At 36.3% G+C, this 8,673-nt stretch overlaps 1 non-coding gene across 1 annotated transcript; it reads left to right on the forward strand.

Annotated features, from left to right (window-relative positions):
* Positions 1-1,421: 1,421 nt before the first annotated feature.
* On the forward strand, positions 1,422-1,525 carry LOC130959966 (small nucleolar RNA R71). Its single transcript, XR_009078939.1, has one exon. It is a non-coding gene; the product is annotated as a small nucleolar RNA R71 (small nucleolar RNA).
* Positions 1,526-8,673: the final 7,148 nt, after the last annotated feature.

The following is an 8,673-nucleotide window of genomic DNA, read 5'->3' on the forward strand; positions in this document are numbered from 1 at the left end:
CCTGGAAGTGAATTTATGCATCAATTACTTACCTCTGTAAACCCTAGTAGCTAGTTTAGTATAAATAGAACTTTTTACTAGTTTATTAGATATCTTGGATTGTATTATTCAATCTTTGGACGTTTAGTTCTTAGATCTGGGGGCTGGCCATTCGGCCATGTCTGGACCTTTCACTTATGTATTTTCAACGGTGGAGTTTTTACACACCATAGATTAAGGGTGTGGAGCTCTGCTGTACCTCAAATTTTAATGCAATTACTACTATTTTCTATCCAATTCGATTTATTCCTGTCCTAAGATATTCGTTGCACTTCAACTTGAAGAATGTGATGATCCGTGACACTCATCATCATTCTCACCTATGAACGCGCGTGACTGACAAACACTTCCGTTCTACCTTAGACTGAGCGCATATCTCTTGGATTCCTTGATCAGAATCTTCGTGGTATAAGCTAGAATTGATGGCGGCATTCATGGGAATCCGGAAAGTTTAACCTTGTCTGTGGTACTCCGAGTAAGATTCCGGGATTGAATGACTGTGACGAGCTTCAAACTCCTAATGGCTGGCATTAGTGACAGACGCAAAAGAATCACTGGATTCTATTCCAACCTGATTGAGAACCGACAAATGATTAGCCGTGCTGTGACAGAGCATTTGGACCATTTTCACTGAGAGGATGGGATGTAGCCATTGACAACAGTGATGCCCTACATACAGCTTGCCATAGAAATGAGTGATGAAAAACTAGAAGGAAGAAGTAGGAAAGCAGAGATTCAGAAGGAACACAGCACCTCCATACACCTATCTGAAATTCCCACCATTGAATTACATGAGTAACTTTATCTTTATTATCTGTTTATTTTATTATCTTTATTTATACCAATAATCTCTTAATCCAGTTAAATCTGCCTGACTGGGATTTACAAGATGACCATAGCTTGCTTCATACCAACAATCTCTGTGGGATCGACCCTTACTCACGTAAGGTATTACTTGGACGACCCAGTACACTTGCTGGTTAGTTGTGCAGAGTTGTGACAAAGTGAGATTCATGTTTGAGAGCACCAAATCTTTGGAGCCATTGTTGATGATCACAATTTCGTCCACCACTGGTGATGAAGTGATGACTGCTGCAACTTGATTTTCATCCACCTTCTTGGTAAGATCTGCTAGCTGCTTGGTGATCATCTTATTTTGAGCTAGTAATGCATCCATGTGGTTCATCTCCATTACTCCTCGAGTGTTTCTCCTTTCAGAAGCATAGAAGTAGTCATTCTCAGTGACAGTCTCAATGACATCTATGGCTTCTTCAATGGTTTTCTTCTTGTTCAGAGAGCCCCCTGATGAATAGTCTACAGCCTTCTTTGACTCATAAGAAAGACCTTCATAGAAAATGTGCAATTGAACCCATTCATTGAACATGTCTGGTGGGCACCTTCTTGTTAAGTCCTTAAACCTCTCCCATGCCTCATAGAGAGTTTCACCATCTTGTTGCCTGAAAGTTTGTACCTCAGCTCTCAACCTGTTAATTCTTTGAGGAGAGTAGAATCTTGCCAAAATTTATTCACCACATCTTTCCAATTTGTTAAGCTCTCCTTTGGAAAGGATTCCAGCCACTTAGATGCTTTGTCCCTGAGTGAGAAAGGGAACAAAAGCAGTTCATTTCCACTTAGGTCCATGATGGAGAAAGGGAAATGATGTGGATTTATTTTATTTATTTTATTATATAAGAAAAATAATTTTCGAAATAATAAAATGAAATAAAATAAAAATTAAAATAAAATTAAAAATATTTTGAAAATATTTAAAAAATTTCGAAAAAAAATAAGGAGAGAAAAAGTGGTTAGAATATTTTTGAAAAAGCTATAATTTTAAAAATTAAAGTTGAAATTCGAAATAATTGCTTGAAAATAGTTAGAAAAGATATTTTTTTGAATTTTGAATTTTTTTTATGAAAGAGAAAAACACACAAAAGACACAAGGCTTAAAATTTTTAGATCTAATGCTCCTTGTTTTCGAACATTTTTGGAGGGAAAACACCAAGGAACACCAAACGTAAAAAATTTTAAGATCAAAACATAAAGAAGACTCAAGAACACTTTGAAGATTCACAAGAACAACAAGAACAAAAGAAGGAACACCAAACTTAAAATTTTTAGAAGACCACAATAAAATTTTCAAAAATTAAAGAAAATTAACAAGAGAACACCAAACTTAAAGTTTGGCACAAGATTTAATCAAAGAAAATTATTTTTGAAAAAAGTTTTAAAAGGAAGATACCCAATTGCCAAGAACATAAGCCAACGCTCTAGCCAACTGAGCTATAAATGTAACGTGTTTTAATATTGTATATAAAAAAATATTTTTGAAAACTAATATTTTGAAAAAGCACAAGGAAAACACGAAAACACACAGAACAAGACAAACCAAAGATCAAACAAGAACAATTGACAAGAACAATTTGAAGATCAAGGAAAAACAAGAACATGCAATTCGAAAAATTGAGAGTCAAAGAAAAGCATGCAATTGACACCAAACTTAGAACATGACACTAAACTCCACAGAAAACTAAAAAATAAAGAAAAATAATATTTTTGAAAAAGTTTTTAAAAGGGATAATAAAAGATGCAATTCTAGTGACTCTAAACCAAAAGGACTAATTTTCCTAATCTAAGCAACAAGATTCACCGTCAATTGTTCAAACTCAAACAATCCCCGGCAACAGCGCCAAAAACTTGGTGCACGAAAATTACTTTAGACTATGTAATTTCGCACAACTGACTAGCAAGTGCACTGGGTCGTCCAAGTAATACCTTACGTGAGTAAGGGTCGAATCCCACGAAGATTGTTGGCTTGAAACAAGCTATGTTTATCTTATTAATCTTAGTCAGGATACCAATTATAGTTATCAATTGACTTGCAAATAAACAAGAGAGCATGGATTAAATAATACTTATTATGCAGTAATGGAGAATATGTTGGAGTTTTGGAGATGCTTTATCTTCTGAATTTCTGTAACATAATGCTTTCTCACTTTCAAACATGCAAGGCTCCTTCCATGGCAAGCTGTATGTAGGGCGTCACTGTTGTCAATGGTTACTTCCCATCATCTCAGTGAAAATGGTCCAAATGCTCTGTCACAGCACGGCTAATCATCTGTCGGTTCTCGATCATGTAGGAATAGGATCCATTGATCCTTTTGCGTCTGTCACTGCGCCCAACACTTGCGAGTTTGAAGCTCGTCACAGTCATCCAATCCCTGAATCCTACTCGGAATACCACAGACAAGCTTTAGACTTTTCGGATTCTCAAGGATGCTGCCAATGGATTCTAGCTTATACCACGAAGATTCTAATTAAGGAATCTAAGAGATACTCATTCAATCTAATGTAGAACAGAGGTGTTTGTCAGGCACACGTTCATGGGTTGAGAATAGTGATGAGTGTCACGGATCATCACATCCATCAAAGTTAAATACGAATCAGCATATTAGATAGAAACAAGCGTATTTGAATGGAAAACAGAAATCATTGCATCAATTCATCAAGACGCTGCAGAGCTCCTCACCCCCAACAATGGATTTTAGAGACTCACGCCGTCAAAGAGTACAAAGTTCAGATCTAAAAATGTCATGAGATACCAAATAAATCTCTAAAAGTTGTTTAAATACTAAGCTAGTAACCTAGGTTTACAGAAATTGAGTAAACTAAGATGGATAGTGCAGAAATCCACTTCTGGGGCCCACTTGGTGTGTGTTGGGGCTGAGACTTGAGCTTCTCATGTGCCTGGGCTGTTTCTGGAGTTAAACATCAGGTTGTAACCTGTTTCTGGCGTTTAACTCCAACTTGCAACCTGTTTCTGGTGTTCAACGCCAGAATGCAACATGGAACTGGCGTTAAACGCTAGTTTACATCGTCTATCCTCAAGAAAAGTATGGACTATTATATATTGCTGGAAAGCCCTGGATGTCTACTTTTCAACGCAATTGACAGCACGCCAGTTGGACTTTGGTAGCTCCAAAAAATCCATTCCGAGTGCAGGCAGGTCAGAATCCAACAGCATCAGCAGTCCTTTTTTAGCCTGAATCAGATTTTTGCTTAGCTCCCTCAATTTCAACCACAAATTACCTAAAATCACAGAAAAACACACAAACTCGTAGTAAAGTCCAGAAATATGAATTTTTCCTAAAAAATAATAAAAATACTAAAAAGTAGCTAGAACCTACTAAAAACTACCTAAAAACAATGCCAAAAAGCGTATAAATTATCCGTTCATCAGAAGTGCAACGAATATCTTAGAATAAGAACAAGCTAAATTGAATAGAAAATAGTAGTAATTGCATTAATTCTTGAGGTACAGCAGAGCTCCACACCCTTAATCTATGGTGTGTAGAAACTCCACCGTTGAAAATACATAAGTGATGATCCAGGCATGGCCGAATGGCCAGCCCCCATGAAGGTCTAACATCATATACACTGATTAAAGATCAATCAAAGACATCTAATACAATAGTAAAATGTTCTATTTATACTAGACTAGTTACTAGGGTTTACAGAAATAAGTAATTGATGCAGAAATCTACTTCGGGGGCCCACTTGGTGTGAGCTTGGACTGAGCTTGAACTTTACACGTGCAGAGGCTTCTCTTGCAGTTAAACGCCAAGTTGTAACGTGTTTTTGGCGTTTAACTCTGGTTCGTGACGTGTTTCTGGCGTTTAACTCTAGAATGCAGCATGGAACTGGCGTTGAATGACAGTTTGTGTCGTCTAAACTCGAACAAAGTATGAACTATTATATATTACTGGAAAGCTTTGGATGTCTACTTTACAACGCCGTTAAGAGTGCGACATTTGGAGTTTTGTAGCTCCAGAAAATCCATTTTGAGTGCAGGGAGGTCAGAATCCAACAGCATCAGCAGTCCTTTGTCAGCCTTCTTATCAGAGTTTTGCTCAGGTCCCTTAATTTCAGCTAGAAAATACCTGAAATTACAGAAAAACACACAAACTCATAGTAAAGTCCAGAAATGTAAATTTAGCATAAAAACTAATGAAAACATCCCTAAAAGTAGCTAGATCCTACTAAAAATTACCTAAAAATAATGCCAAAAAGCGTATAAATTATCCGCTCATCACAACACCAAACTTAAATTGTTGCTTGTCCCCAAGCAACTTGAAAATCAATTAGGATAAAAAGAAGAGAATATACTATAAATCCCAAAGTATCAATGAATATTAGTTCTAATTAGATGAGCGGGACTTGTAGCTTTTTGCTTCTAAATAGTTTTGGCATCTCACTTTTTCCCTTAAAGTTCAGAATGATTGGCATCTATAGAAACTTAGAATTTCAGATAGTGTTATTGACTCTCCTAGTTAAGTATGTTGAATCTTGAACACAGCTACTTTTATGAGTCTTGGCCGTGGCCCTAAGCACTTTGTTTTCCAGTATTACCACCGGATACATAAATGCCACAGACACATGACTAGGTGAACCTTTTCAGATTGTGACTCAGCATTGCTAAAGTCCCCAGTTAGAGGTGTCTAGAGTTCTTAAGCACACTCTTTTTGCTTTGGATCATGACTTTAACCACTCGGTCTCAAGCTTTTCACTTGGACCTGCATGCCACAAGCACATGGTTAGGGACAGCTTGATTTAGCCGCTTAGGCCTGGATTTTATTTCCTTGGGCCCTCCTATCCATTGATGCTCAAAGCCTTGGATCCTTTTTACCCTTGCCTTTTGGTTTTAAGGGCTATTGGCTTTTTCTGCTTGCTTTTTCTTTTTCTTTCTATTTTTTTTGCCATTTTTTTGCAAGCTTTTTATTCACTGCTTTTTCTTGCTTCAAGAATCAATTTTCATGATTTTTCAGATTATCAGTAACATTTCTCTTTGTTCATCATTCTTTCAAGAGCCAACAATTTTAACATTCATAAACAACAAGATAAAAAATGCACTGTTCAAGCATTTATTTAGAAAACAAAAAGTATCAAGCATTTATTTAGAAAACAAAAAGTATTGTCACCACATCAATATAATTAAACCAATTTCAAGGACAATTTCGAAATTCATGTACTTCTTGTTCTTTTGAATTAGAAACATTTTTCATTTAAGAGAGGTGAAGGATTTATGGAATTATTCATAGACTTAAGACATAGTTACTACATACTAATGATCATGAGGTAGAGACACAAAACATAAACAAACATATAGCATAAAAACCAAAAAACAGAGAAATAAGAACAAGGAATGAGTCCACCTTAGTGATGGTGGCGTCTTCTTCTTGAAGGACCAATGATGTCTTTGAGCTCTTCTATGTCTCTTCCTTGCCTTTGTTGCTCCTCCCTCATAGCTCTTTGATCTTCTCTAATTTCATGGAGAATGATGGAGTGCTCTTGATGCTCCACCCTTAATTGGTTTATGTTGTAACTCAAATCTTCTAGAGAAGTGTTGAGTTGTTCCCAATAGTTATTTGGAGGAAAATGCATCCCTTGAGGCATCTCAGGGATTTCTTGATGATGAGCCTCCTCATGTGTCTCTTGAGATCCATGAATAAATAAATTGATAACCGAAGTATTCAAACCTCGGGTCATCTTCTCAAGGAATTGCAGGGAGGTATGTTCTTATTATTAGTTATGAGTCTTGTAAATTGGGGGTTTTGAAAGTAAGGAAGAAGTATGTTAATCGACAGGTAAAATAAATAAATAACTGTAAAATAAACTCTTGGCAAGATATGAGAAATTGGAAGTCCTATCCTAGTTATCCTTATCAATGGTGATGAGAATTGAGTTTTAATCCCACTTAGTTAACCTTTACTAAAGCAAAGGAAAGTCAAGTGGACTAATTAGTCTGATCCTCAGGTCCTAGTCAATTCCTAAGAAAGGACTAGAGTTATTGGAATTCAATTCAATTAGCAAAAATAGCAATTATCAATCATGATGAGTTTGATAAATCAAGAGTCACCAATTAATCAACCAGAGCCAAGAATATAGAAAACTAAATTAAAATCATAAATATCTGGAACACCTCAAATTGCATGGAGATGTCAATTCTAACATGGAAAAGTTCATAAGCCAATTAGACAACATAAAAGCTTCAGAGTAAACAAAAACAAAAGCTTCAGAGTAAACAAAAATAGAAGAGAAACATAAATTATTGAACCTGGTATGAAGAAACAATCCTAATCCTAATAGAAATCCTAATCCTAAATTCTAAGAGAGAGGAGAAAACCTCTCTCTCTAAAAACTACATCTAAAACCTAAAATTGTGAGTAATGATTGAATTATTTTCTCCCCTTGAGTCTCTGCATGTTCCCTGACTTTAATCTGTGTTTCTGGGCCAAAAACTGGGTTGAAATGCGGCCCAAAATCTCTGCCAGCAACTTTTGTAATTCTGCAGATCGCGCACGTCACGCGGCTGCGTCGTCCACGCGATCGCGTTACTCAGCGTTTTTCGTACCATGCGTGCGCATCATCCTCACATTCGCATCATTCGTGCAGCTTCCAGTCCGCGCGATCGCGTCAGGCACGCGAACGGGTCATTCTAATTTCTTCCATTTCACGCGGTCGCGTGAGCCATGCGACCGCGTGACTTCTCGCTGGTCATCTCCTCAATTCCTTGTGTTCCTTCCATTTTTGCACACTTCCTCTTCATTCTCTAAGCCATTCCTGCCCTATGAAGCCTGAAACACTTAACACACAGATCAAGGCATCGAATGGTAATTAGAGAGGATTAAGATTAGCTAAATTAAGACCAAAGAAGCATGTTTTCAAACATAGAACTAAACTAGGAAGGAATTGTAAAGTCATGCAAATCCTATGAATAAGTGGGTGAAAAGCTTGATAAAACCATTCAATTAAATATAATATAAACCATAAAATAGTGGTTTATCAACCTCCCCACACTTAATCATTAGCATGTCCTCATGCTAAGCTCAAGGAGACAAAATAAATGAGTAGGGAAAAGCAGGACTCATGCAATGCAACCTATGAATGTGAATGCAACTACATGCTAAAATGATTCTACCTACTTAGTGAAAAAGTAAATAAATCCTTCAAGAATAAATATGAACTGGGTTTCACTAATTCAAATCACAAAATACAATACAAATAACTTGCAAGAAGAAGATAGCTCATGAAAGCAGGGAACATAGAATTAAGCACTAAACCCTTACTGGTAGTGTATATCATTCTAACTCTCAAGTGTCTAGGGTCAATTCTCAATTCCCTACTAATCTTGCTTTCTATAGCTTGCTCTTCATCTAACAACCAACAAAAATTTAATGTACCAATACACAAATCAAGAGGTCTTTTAAGGGTTGTAATGGGGTTAGGGTCAAGGTAGGATTGTATTTGGCCAAGTAGACTAAAATCTGAATCCTTAATTAACATAAACTTTCCACCTAACTTAGGACAATCCATGTAATAGAAAATTAATAACTACCCATTAACTGTGTTTCCCACATATTCATGCATCCTAAATTTGAGTTCACTACATATGCATTGCTATCACCATTTACTTTGGGGCATTTTGTCCCCTTTTATTTGCCTTTTTTTCTTTTCTTTTTTTTCACTTTTTTTTTTTTTTTTTTTCTTTTATTCTTCTCAATGCATATGATTAAAGTATTGAATGCAATAATATGTACTCAACTATTATTTTGCACATTTTCACTAAAATATACA

Source organism: Arachis stenosperma, unplaced genomic scaffold, assembly GCF_014773155.1.
Source record: "Arachis stenosperma cultivar V10309 unplaced genomic scaffold, arast.V10309.gnm1.PFL2 arast.V10309.gnm1.Scaffold_100028, whole genome shotgun sequence".
Lineage (NCBI taxonomy): Eukaryota > Viridiplantae > Streptophyta > Magnoliopsida > Fabales > Fabaceae > Arachis > Arachis stenosperma.